Consider the following 12601-nt stretch of genomic DNA (forward strand, 5'->3'; position numbering starts at 1 on the left):
ATGTATGTCGTTCCATTTTTCATTAGAGCTGACCATCGTGTCTATAATGTTGTTACATGTAAGTTTCAGTCCACAGTTTTCGTTTGTATCAGTCCGTATTGTGTCCCATCGTGGGCAGTAAAAGATCGTGTGTTCCGCGTCGTCCTTTGCGTTACAGTAAATACACACATCATCAGTTTTTCCTAGTCTTTTGGTGTAAGTCCTAAATGCTCCATGTCCGCTTAAAAACTGAGTCATGTAAAAGTCCGTTCGTCTGTGTTCACAGTGCTTCCAGTCTGAGATATTTTTGATTATTTTCTTTGTCCATGCCGCCTTTGTAGTTGTCTCATTCCATCTTGCGGACCATTTTGCTACAAGTGTGTTCTCTTGATCACTCCTAGATATTCTGCGTCCTTCTTTCCTCTCCAGGTGACACTCCCTGCGTAGCTGCAGGATTAGGTCGATGGGTGGTGTCCCCGTTATCACCTGCAATGCCTCGGACGAGACAGTGCGATATGCCGATGAAACTCTGAGTAGCGCCTTTCTTTGCGCTCCTTCCAGGATTATCCTGTACTTGGCAATGGAAACTATGTCGGCCCATATTTCTGCAGCGTATGTTATTGTGGATTGCGCCACGCCATACAGCAACAGCCTTTTCAACCTAACCTAACCTAACCTAACCTAACCTAACCTAACCTAACCTAACCTAACCTAACCTACCTAACCTAACCTAACCTAACCTAACCTAACCTAACCTAACCTAACCTAACCTAACCTAACCTAACCTAACCTAACTAACCTAACCTAACCTAACCTAACCTAACCTAACCTAACTACCTAACCTAACCTAACCTAACCTAACCTAACCTAACCTAACCTAACCTAACCTAACCTAACCTAACCTAACCTAACCTAACCTAACCTAACCTAACCTAACCTAACCTAACCTAACCTAACCTAACCTAACCTAACCTAACCTAACCTAACCTAACTAACCTAACCTAACCTAACCTAACCTAACCTAACCTAACCTAACCTACCTAACCTAACCTAACCTAACCTAACCTAACCTAACCTAACCTACCTAACCTAACCTAACCTAACCTAACCTAACCTAACCTAACCTAACCTAACCTAACCTAACCTAACCTAACCTAACCTAACCTAACCTAACCTAACCTAACCTAACCTAACCTAACCTAACCTAACCTAACCTAACCTAACCTAACCTAACCTAACCTAACCTAACCTAACCTAACCTAACCTAACCTAACCTAACCTAACCTAACCTAACCTAACCTAACCTAACCTAACCTAACCTAACCTAACCTAACCTAACCTAACCTAACCTAACCTAACCTAACCTAACCTTTTTTTTTTTTTTTTTTTTTTTTTTTTTTTTTTGAGATTATAGAGGATAAGAGAATCTGCCGTCCAGATACGCGAGCCTGGCATTTAGCGTTCTTGTGTGCTCGCGCATGCCGGGTTGGCTTCCCAATCCAGGGATCACCGACCGACTAAACTCCTTTCCCTCTCTTCACCCCTGGTCGCCCGGAACCGCTTGCGCATTACGTCGGACGGGGGTGGGACTAGCTTTCTTGGCTTTTCCTTTCTTCGGCCTCTTTTTTGGTTAGTATTTCCGTTATCATATTCCAGATGTGTTTCCACGTTTCTTTATTCGTTATCATAAGATTGGTCATGGTTTCTGGTGTAATTTGTCCATTCAGTTTAGTTTCCGCTTGCCTTCTATACTCGAACCATCTCTCACATTCAAACAGTGTGTGCTCAGCTGTATCGAGTTTTCCACAGTAAAGGCAATTTCCATCTGTTTTCCCGATCTTCTGTGTATATGCTTTGAAACAGCCATGTCCCGATAAAGCCTGAGTTAGGTAGTAGTCCGTGCATTTATGTTTACATTCGGTCCACGTTTTTATATTTGGAATGAGTCGTTTGGTCCATTGCGCTGTCTCTTCCTCCTTGTCCCATCGTTCTTGCCATTTCTCCTGTATCCACTGTTTTCGTTGTTCTTGTACTCGTGGGACAAGTTTGGATGTTATTTCCAAGTCTATTGGAGCAATGCCTGCAATGACTTGCGATGCTCCAGTAGAAATAGTTCTATACGCAGATATTATGCGGATAAGGGCTTTTCGTTGTACGCATTCAGCCATTTTTCTATATTTCTTCACAGCTAGCATACCTCCCCATATTTGCGCTGCATACATGAGTGACGACTGTAGTACACCGTATAATAGTCTTCTTTTCTGGTAGCTTGGTCCTTTCATGTTCGGCATGATCGCGCTGAGGCTCTGAAGTCTCTTTCCAGCCTTCTCCACTACGTCCTTGACATGCTGAGCCAAATAGAAATTTTCAGATATGGTTACTCCTAGATACTTCAAATGTTTGGTTGGGGAAATGATTGTTCCGTTCAGCTTAAATTTGAATTGTCGCCGAGTACGCGGTCCATACAATATTACTAGTCCCGTTTTCTCTGGAACAATGGATAGTTTATTTTGCTCCATCCATCGGTGTATCGAGTTCATCGTCTCGTTTACTCTGTCTCTCAATTCGTCTCTTGTTCTTGCCACTATTGTTGCTGCCAGGTCGTCCGCGAAACCGATCGCTTCTACGCCGTCCGGGTATTTTATTTCGAAGATTGGGTCGTACATTATATTCCACAACAACGGGCCCATTACAGAACCCTGCGGGATGCCAGTCGTTAATGTGTAGCTGATACCAGCGTCCACTATGGTCCTTTTGTAAAAGTAGTCCCTGATTGTGGCAATCAAGTAACCGCTGATGTTTTTCATTCGCAGCCTGCTGAGTATCTGGTTCCATGAAGCGGAGTTGAACGCATTTTTCACGTCCACAGTCAACAAGGTGCACCATTTGTCCCCTGCCCCGTGGAATTTGGCATTTTGTGCAATTTCCTTGACCTTGCTTAGCGCATCCAGAGTACTCCTGCCCTTCCTGAATCCGTACTGGTTAGGCGATATGTTCCCCTTGTTATTCAATTCCCGGTCCAGTCTGTCGCGAAGCATGGTTTCTAGTAGTTTTGCCACAGAGTTAATTAAGCAAAGGGGCCTGTAGGAGTTCTTTAGGCCCGTGGGTTTGCCTGCCTTGTGTATTAACACCAATTTTGCTTCTTTGAATTTTTCTGGAATCTTCTGAGCAATCAGAAGCTTGTTGAAGATTGCTTTAATGAGCTCTGGTCGTAATATGGCTAGTTCTTTGACGACTTCAGTTGGAATTCCGTCAGGACCAGGTGCTTTTCCAGTTTTTAGTTTGCTGGCTGCTGTTTTTATCTCTTCCGTTGTGAAGAGCGGGGGATTTGCGTCTTTTTTGGTCTGTATCAAGGGTTCATTTGTAGACGGAAATAGAGTTTCTATTACGCCTTTTCTGAAATCTTTAGTCATTTTATAGGGTAGTTGACTACTTTTACACTTCTGCATTACTATTTTATATCCTTGGCCCCATATATCTGTTTCCAGCTCTTCACACAGTTTTTCCCAGCACCGTCTCTTGCTTTTACGAATACCGTTGTTGAGTTCTTTCTTTCTGGTTTTGTATGTCATTTTTAGTTCTTCCACATTGCAATTGTCCGTGTCGTGGTTTTTAACTTGTCGCTGGTATATTCTTCTAGCCGTCACGCATGAACTGCGCAGCACGTCTATTTCGTCAGACCACCAATAGGGGGCACTGTTTTGGCTTTGAGGTTGTCTGGTCTGGGCGGCCTTGTAGCACTGCGTTAATATTTGATTTAATTCTTGGGTACTTGTGATTTCTTTCCCATCGCAATGTTTGACCACTGCGTTTTTAAATTTGGTCTTGTTTATGTGCACTTTCCCCTTAAATGTTCGTGTAGTATTTTCAATTTTTCGTCCTACTTCGACCATTATATGCTTGTGGTAGGTCAGCGGTTCGTTGTCCAATGTTGTCCAGTTCTTTACTTGTCTCGCGAGGTTCTTTGTCGTGAATGTAACGTCGATATATGTTTGTGAAGAATTTCTGACAAATGTTGGGTGTCCTGGTTTGTTGTGTGCTATTAGATCTATGCTAGCTGCTGCGTCTGCCAGTATTTGTCCACGAGGGTCGTTCACTGGAGAACACCATTCTTCTGATTTTGCATTAAAATCCCCGACAATCATGGCTTCTCGGTTTCTGGCTCGGACAGCTCGTATGATGAAGTCTATTCTTTCATCGAATTGGTTCTGCGTGAGGCTCGGAGGCATGTAACATGCGTACATGTCAAAGTCCTGCATTTGCAGTATGACAATTCCGCTTGTCTTAGTAATAGCGCTTATTTCCACGTTTTTGTTTCTTATGTAGACCGCTACTTCCTTGTTTGGATCAGAGACCCATCCAGCACTTTCGGTTTTTTTCTTATTTGGCTCGCTGGCTACTATTAGGTCGATATCCTCTTTTTGGGCTGTCAAGGTGGCCATGTCGTGTGCTCCGTGAGCTCTTCCGAGATTTGTTTGCAGGATCTTCATTGTTCTTCTGTATTATTTGTTTGCTTTTGTAGTTGTTTACTGTTGTCTTTTGTGGTTTGTTGTTTTGTTTGTTCCTGTTGTGTTTGTCTTAGTTGTGTTTGGTTACTTTTGGCTTGTGTGGTGTTGTCTCCTTCTTACTGAGTCTATCGCTGCCTTGTATATCTTGCATTTGCCCGAGCTTGCTGCGTGCCCACTTTCTTTGCAGACGAGACAGTTTTCCTCGTCTTTGCAGGTTTTTGCGTTATGTCCCGTTTTGCCACAGCGGTAGCAGTTTGTCCTTCTGTCCTCCCCGTTACATTCACTGGTGTTGTGATCAAAGGCCCAACATTTGCGGCATCTCTCCAAATCTATGTGCTTTTCTAGTCTACATCTGACTAGTCCCACCCTGATTTCGCTTGACACCATCAAGTTTTCTGCGTATTTTCCCGCGATGTGAACCGTTATTGTTTGATTTCCTCTGCCGTACGGTCGTAAAGGGCTAAACTTGATTTCGTCTGCTTCGATAGGTCCCACTCTGTCCACGAGTGCCTCCAACACTTCGTCGACAGTAGCTGTCTGGTCGAGTCCACGGATGTAAAATATTTGTGCGTGTTCTTTTTTCCCTTGCTTTTTGACCCTGCCCTGTCCTAAGGCGTTTTCAATCGCCTTACTTAGATCGTTTATTGCTTGGTCGTCCTTGTCTAAGGAGATGACTATTTTCCCTTCTTTGGATGTTCTAATTTGTTTTATGGCTTTATTGCTCTGTATTCCTTGCAATCCTTTTTTTATTTTGTTAATAGTCTCCTCGTTGGCTTCACCTTCCGTTTCGCTGACAACAATGGCATAAGACTTTGGTTCTTTTGGTATTTTCTCCTTTAGAATGGCTTCTTTTTCCACTGTATCTCGGTTTTTTGTCGTGTAGATGGTAACTTTCGGTCCCTGTTGAAATATTGCTTCCATCATTTTTTGCAGCCTGGTAATATTTAGAGTCTTAACCGAGTGGGTCGCTAACTCTTCTGGACTGTTAGTTTCGTCCCTTAATGCTACCAGCTTTTCCCACATGTCTTCTTCGTTTCCATTCCAGATAATTTTGACAACCTTCTGGATTGTAGTTTTTTTCTTGCTGCGTGTTGTAACCTCCAAAGTGTCAACAGGGTCCTCCAAGTCGGTTATGTCAGGAAATCGGGATTTGAACATGTATTGGATGCTCCTTTCCATTTTCCGGTCATCAGGTTCTACAATCACGGTTTTGACAATATGTGTTGCTGTGTCCAAGGGGTTTCCTACTTTTATTTCCGTGTTTTTAAATACTTTTGTGTCCCAATTTTTGTCTGCTATCTGCTTCCATTTGAGGTAATCCTCTAGTTCGTGTTTTTCTAAGACCTCTATGGTTTTTGAGCCGTTTTTGTGACGTTCCTTTTCTAATTCCTGTATTCTTCTTTCCATTTTTTCTAGCTTTGCTTTCAAACTTTCGTTTTCTTCCAAAATGCCGTCGGCTTGGTCTTGTTCTTTTCCCCCTTCTGTCTTCTTAAGTTTTTGAGGTTTTCGGTTTGCTGCAGCAGTCTTACTACAGTGTCTTTCAGCTCCCTCTTAGGGTTGTGAGCTTCAGCTATAAATTTCCCAATTTGAGCTATTTGGTCGCACATGGTTTGGAGTGTTTTTTCCACTGCTTCGTTTTGGTTTAATTCCCGTTTACCTCTCTTGTTTCTATTTTGCTCGATGTCCACAAAACTTTCGTCTAATCTTGGCCTTTTCTTTTCCTCGCTTACTTCTGCGGATGTTAGGTCGATGCAGTTTGTTTTCTTTTCTGTTAGGTCCATATTTGCTACTGTTTGCTTCGTTTTCCCTTTTTCGGTCCTTAACAGTTTTTGGAACCATTCTTTCTCTCCAGCCGGTATCGCGCCTACTGACCCGCTTCGGTTTAGAGGAGGGGTCCTTTTTATTTTATCTCTCCGCGATATTTCTTCCTTTTCAGCTTTTTCCCCGGATTCGGGGTTTACTATATTTTTGTCCATGCGGTTTGTCCCGGCCCGTATCGATATGGTTTATTTTCAATAAATACAATCTAATCTAATCTACAATTTTGCGATAACGCTTGCCTCGCCGCTAATATATACACTATTTTCAGGTATTTACATATAATTTGCAAATCTTAGCCTACGTTTTACCTACTCAATTCGGCAATTTGTTGCTAATTGGCAGTGTTGGCGCCTCTCACCCAAAGGAAAAAACTTGCCCAAATGCTTGGATTTTCCTGTCTCTCTCTCCAGTCACTCTTTCAATTTCGTTTTGATTTCCCACCTGTATAGCCTGTTTGCACGGAGCGACACAAAAACCACGTCCGTACTGTAAGCCGTACCGATTCAACCTCCCAACCTAACCTAACCTAACCTAACCTAACCTAACCTAACCTAACCTAACCTAACCTAACCTAACCTAACCTAACCTAACCTAACCTAACCTAACCTAACCTAACCTAACCTACCAACCTAACCCAAACCTAACCCAAACCTAACCCAAACCTAACCCAAACCTAACCCAAACCTAACCCAAACCTAACCCAAACCTAACCCAAACCTAACCCAAACCTAACCCAAACCTAACCCAAACCTAACCCAAACCTAACCCAAACCTAACCCAAACCTAACCCAAACCTAACCCAAACCTAACCCAAACCTAACCCAAACCTAACCCAAACCTAACCCAAACCTAACCCAAACCTAACCCAAACCTAACCCAAACCTAACCCAAACCTAACCCAAACCTAACCCAAACCTAACCCAAACCTAACCCAAACCTAACCCAAACCTAACCCAAACCTAACCCAAACCTAACCCAAACCTAACCCAAACCTAACCCAAACCTAACCCAAACCTAACCCAAACCTAACCCAAACCTAACCCAAACCTAACCCAAACCTAACCCAAACCTAACCCAAACCTAACCCAAACCTAACCCAAACCTAACCCAAACCTAACCCAAACCTAACCCAAACCTAACCCAAACCTAACCCAAACCTAACCCAAACCTAACCCAAACCTAACCCAAACCTAACCCAAACCTAACCTAACCCAAACCTAACCCAACCCAAACCTAACCCAAACCTAACCCAAACCTAACCCAAACCTAACCCAACCCAAACCTAACCCAAATCTAACCTTTTGATGAATTTTCATAATTTTGCCATTTTTTAGTTTTTGGAGCAAATTTCATGATTTTGATCAATTTTCATAATTTTTGCTATTTTTCAGTTTTTGGACCAAATTTCGTGATTTTGATCAATTTTCATAATTTTTGCTATTTTTTTGTTTTTGGACCAAATTTCGTGATTTTGATCAATTTTCATAATTTGGTCCAAAAACTGAAAAATAGCAAAATTATGAAAATTGATCAAAATCCCGAAATTTTGTCCATAAACTGAAAAATAGCAAAATTATGAAAATTGATCAAAATCACGAAATTTGTATCGTCAAAACGGCCGCGTCGATTTGTCAAACCGGCGTCTCCACGCTCTAAACAACCCGCGACCGGTTTGCGATGCCCTGTAGCGCTCCGAGGGGGTTCTACTGCCGCTGGGCCATAATATGACAGATTTGGGAGAGAATCAGGGTTTGAAATCTCGGTATCAAAATCGATCAAAAGATCCGACATTGTAAAAAATAAAAATAAATCAAATTAAAAAAAAAAATAATCCAAATAGGGATGCCAGTCGGTTTTTTTACCTAAAACCGACAAAAGAAACGAAGGGAATCAATTTTCAGTTAAAAGAACTTTCTTTTAAATCTAAAACTCAAACCACAAAACCTGACGGTCGACTTCACCACGTCGCTACCCCTCCTGCGCCTTTTACGTTGGAAACCCAGTCTCCAAGGAAAGAAAAACCAGCCTAGAAGGATAGCCGCTCGTAGTCCCAATTAGTCTTGACAGCAATCGCAGGCTCCCACCTAGACGATTGTTGGTTGAGACAGCAACAACAAAAAAAGCTCTGAACGAAACTCGAATTAGATTCGCACACGCATGCACCGTATTATGCCTTTTCCCGAACCGCGACACGCGCATTCGCAATTCTCACTCCCGACTGCCAACGCCGACGCCCGGCTCCCAGCCAGCTCCCATACCCCTACGCGCTTGCTCGGCCACTGTCGACCCCCCCCCACTCTATCGCGATCCGTTTCATGACCAAATAGGGAGCGTTTTTCGAGCTGGGTAATGACTTACGCAGGTCCAAACGTTTAAATCTTTGGCGGGTTTTACGCGACAGGGAATTTGTTAGCGTTATGCAATTAAAGGGCGAGAATCACTAGAGTTGATTATACCGTTTGGCCGCTAGAGGGCTTCAAAGTTCCTTCACCATAAAACCGTTGACCCTCGTCGCTTTGACCCTAAATTACTCCCTTATTTGACAAGTTACGTCAAAATGTCATAGAAAACAAAAGATAGAGCAGATTTCAAGCTTCCCAAAAATATCCCCCCATGATTCGATTGATTGCACCGTTTGGCCGCTAGAGGGCGTCAAAGTTCCTTCACCATAAAATCACATATTTTTTGACACACGTCGCTTTGACCCTGAATTACTCCCTTATTTGACAAGTTACGTCAAAATGTCATAGAAAACAAAAGATAGAGCAGATTTCAAGCTTCCCAAAAATATCCCCCCATGATTCGATTGATTGCACCGTTTGGCCGCTAGAGGGCGTCAAAGTTCCTTCACCATAAAATCACATATTTTTTGACACACGTCGCTTTGACCCGGAATTACTCCCTTATTTGACAAGTTACGTCAAAATGTCATAGAAAACAAAAGATAGAGCAGATTTCAAGCTTCCCAAAAATATCCCCCCATGATTCGATTGATTGCACCGTTTGGCCGCTAGAGGGCTTCAAAGTTCCTTCACCATAAACTCGTTGACCCTCGTCGCTTTGACCCTAAATTACTCCCTTATTTGACAAGTTACGTCAAAATGTCATAGAAAACAAACGATAGAGCAGATTTCAAACTTTCTAAAAATGTCCCCCCATCAGCTGATTGATAACACCGTTTGGACGCTAGAAGGCGTCAAATTTCCTTTACCATAATATCACATATTATATTGTAAATATTTTTCAGTCAGATTTCATGTCTCTTAATCCGGCCGAGTTCCTGGCAAAGAAATTTTACACAATTAACACAGTCAGTTAAAATGTTAAATTTTAGATCTAACTCTGTTAGTTTTTGAGATATCAAAAAACCGACTGCACCAGAGTCTTTTCCGGGACATTTTAACATAAAATGACACCGAGACGTCAACTGTAACTTGACAAATAAAAAAGTGGTATTTTTTGACAGTTCGAGGCCGCCATTTTGAATTTTGTGTCAAAATATTGACTTGCACCTCATTTTAAAGCAAATTTCACGTCACAAGTAAGTAAGCCTCGTTTATTATAAAAATAAAGTAAGTAAGGTACCTATAAAGCGGCGGATGATATCTGGGGGTAATAAGGTATATTACCCGCAGATGAGATGGGCCAATACTGCAGTAATTGCCGTCGTGTGCATGAATGTAGGGGGAGGGCGAGTCTAGTTCAGCCCCGTAAAGGGTGACACGCAAGGTGCTCTTTAAGTTGCGAGAGAACCCTTCTCTTTTTAGAGACATGAATAAATACTTTTTTTTCAAAATCGGTCCGTTTAGGTATTACTGCAACAAACAATACACTAGGTTCACTCACATCTGCTCGTGGAAGATGTGGCAACATAGGGCACAGTCTCAACTGACAGTCGGCGGCTAAACATTTTGAGGTTAGGAATTTTAAAAAATTTAAAAACAGCAAAAACTACAAACAGAAGAAATAAAAACTTAATTTAGGGTTGTTGTTTAAGTTTATTAATTAGTGTTGCAACACTTGGTGGTAAACAAACCAATCAAACTTTGGCTTGGGAACAACCACATTCAATTTTAATTATCTGGAAAGAGCACTGGAGCACTGGAGGTGCATTCAAACGAGTCCTCATTAACAGCCCAATCCATAAAATTTGCAAGAAACGAAAGGCAGGCAATGTGTGTCCAATCCTGGAGACTATTAGGAAGTTGTTGCAGTTTGGTGATGATGTAGCAGTGTTTTAACTTACAACAGAATTGTTGCTATTTGAGGATTGGGATTGATAAACAAAAAACAAAACCTCACCATTTTCAACCAATCAGATCGGTGTTTACCGAATGATGCGGCATTAATGGTGCTGTTCCTAGATTTTGGAACGCCATCTGTACTTTCTAACTCATAGAGTTGAGTACAGATGTCACCAGATGTTGCACACAACTATCATTTCTGGCATCCAGTTGACTATACTGGAACGAAGGTTTTGTTCTTTGGTTATCAAGCCCTATAGCCTCTCTGATGAGCCGTAATACGGCGAAACCGGTCAGAGGATTGGGATTGATAAACAAAAAACAAAACCTCACCATTTTCAGAATTGTTGCTGTTTTAAGAACTTGCTTTTGTGATTTAAATTGCTTATTTAGGTATTTTCTTTTGTAAATTTACTCAGCAGCATTAAATACATATCAATTTTGTTTTGTTGTGTGATTTATTATACCAAAGAGCAGGTAGGTAAATTATCAAATTTTATGAAGAAAACTAGACTTTTGATAAAAAATAAACTCTTCTTAAAAATTTTATTTGTATATTTCATAATGAATACAATTAAAATAGTAATTTAACCTACTACCTATCTGATGTAAAATACTGTATTTAACAGTAGCACCATCTGTTTCTAGCCTTATAGGTAGTCAGAGAAGTATAGGTAGGCAAGGGGGGCTAATTCTGTAAAATAATGGCATTTGATCAAATTTACATATTAAGTAACATAGTTAGGTACCTATGTCCTATATCTTTCTAATGTTACCTGACATACCTATTTCAACACTCTGCATATGGATTTTGACAACGCACCATTATAACCATTGCTTCAAACACCTTTCGTTGTTCAGTCACCAGGAGTCTTTTACAGCAGCCGTTGATAATGGGACCCTTTCAAAGCATGATAAGCAAACTCCAGAAAGGTACCTACCTGAAACATAAGCTATTTAGTATTAGCAGCTCATTAAAAGGTAGGGGGGGCCTTCCTTTTTGATAATATTAGGTAAATCACCTTGTCAGCATCCATGTTTCTTTGATTGAGAAACAACCACTGGCTTGAATAAACTTGGTTCTTGGGACTAAGTAGGTAAATAGGTACCTATATGCATGGGCTGTTTCATTGTGATTGTGTGTTTTTTATTAGAAAAGGCATTCTTTTCTGTTTTCCTTCAGAATGTTTCACTGGGCCCCTTGATAGTTGCAAAGTGTAGGTGGGTGGCATTTTCAAAACTCTCTTCCCGAAACATACACACACACACACATTATCTAGGTACCTATCTAGTATCGCAGTAGTTACATCGAAATATTGTAAAATTTACATCAAAAATAAAACATTTCGCTTTGTTTACTACCTATTAATTTGCCAACAATGGCGGCCGATGACGTCAAAATTCTATCGCGCTCGGAACGCACGTAATAGACAAGAAAGGCAAATGATGACGTAACCGCGACGGGAAAAAAATGGACCATATCATAGAAAACAAAAAATATCCCCACATGAGTTGATTGATAACACCGTTTGGCCGATCTCGAACTAAGTGACAGCTACTGTCATTTTGACAGCTGGAATGGATTCCCCGTCCCCAAATTAGTGAAATCGGACTGGTTTTGACGTTATTAGCTGTCAAAGTGACAGAATAACAATAATGCATCTCAAGTGCGTTTTTTATCAAAACAAATCGAGTGAAGGGTGGTTTTTGGCTAATTTTGGGGCGCCCAATCCATTGGTGAAATCACTTTTTTGATATCTCCACAAATCGCCAGTGTCTCGAATTGAGTGACAGCTACTGGCATTTTGACAGCTGGAATGGATTCCCCGTCCCCAAATTAGTGAAATCGGACTGGTTTTGACGTTATTAGCTGTCAAAGTGACAGATTAACAATAATGCATCTCAAGCGCGTTTTTTATCAAAACAAAACGAGTGAAGGGTGGTTTTTGGCTAATTTTGGGGCGCCCAATCATGGGGGTGAAATCACTTTTTTGATATCTCCACAAATCGCCAGTGTCTCGAATTGAGTGACAGTTACTGTCATTTTGA

At 41.4% G+C, this 12601-nt stretch overlaps 2 long non-coding RNA genes across 2 annotated transcripts; both read right to left on the minus strand.

Moving 5' to 3' along the window:
* Positions 1 to 9520: 9520 nt before the first annotated feature.
* On the minus strand, positions 9521 to 10573 carry LOC145738249 (uncharacterized). The gene is made up of 2 exons (XR_014180658.1): positions 10327 to 10573; positions 9521 to 10259 (listed from the first exon to the last, which is right to left on the minus strand). It is a non-coding gene; the product is annotated as an uncharacterized LOC145738249 (long non-coding RNA).
* Positions 10574 to 11086: 513 nt separating this feature from the next.
* Positions 11087 to 12258, minus strand: LOC145738269 (uncharacterized). The gene is made up of 3 exons (XR_014180675.1): positions 11575 to 12258; positions 11338 to 11493; positions 11087 to 11246 (listed from the first exon to the last, which is right to left on the minus strand). It is a non-coding gene; the product is annotated as an uncharacterized LOC145738269 (long non-coding RNA).
* Positions 12259 to 12601: the final 343 nt, after the last annotated feature.

This window comes from Ips typographus, linkage group LG15 (assembly GCF_016097725.1).
Source record: "Ips typographus isolate SLU linkage group LG15, UJ_Ityp_2.0, whole genome shotgun sequence".
Lineage (NCBI taxonomy): Eukaryota > Metazoa > Arthropoda > Insecta > Coleoptera > Curculionidae > Ips > Ips typographus.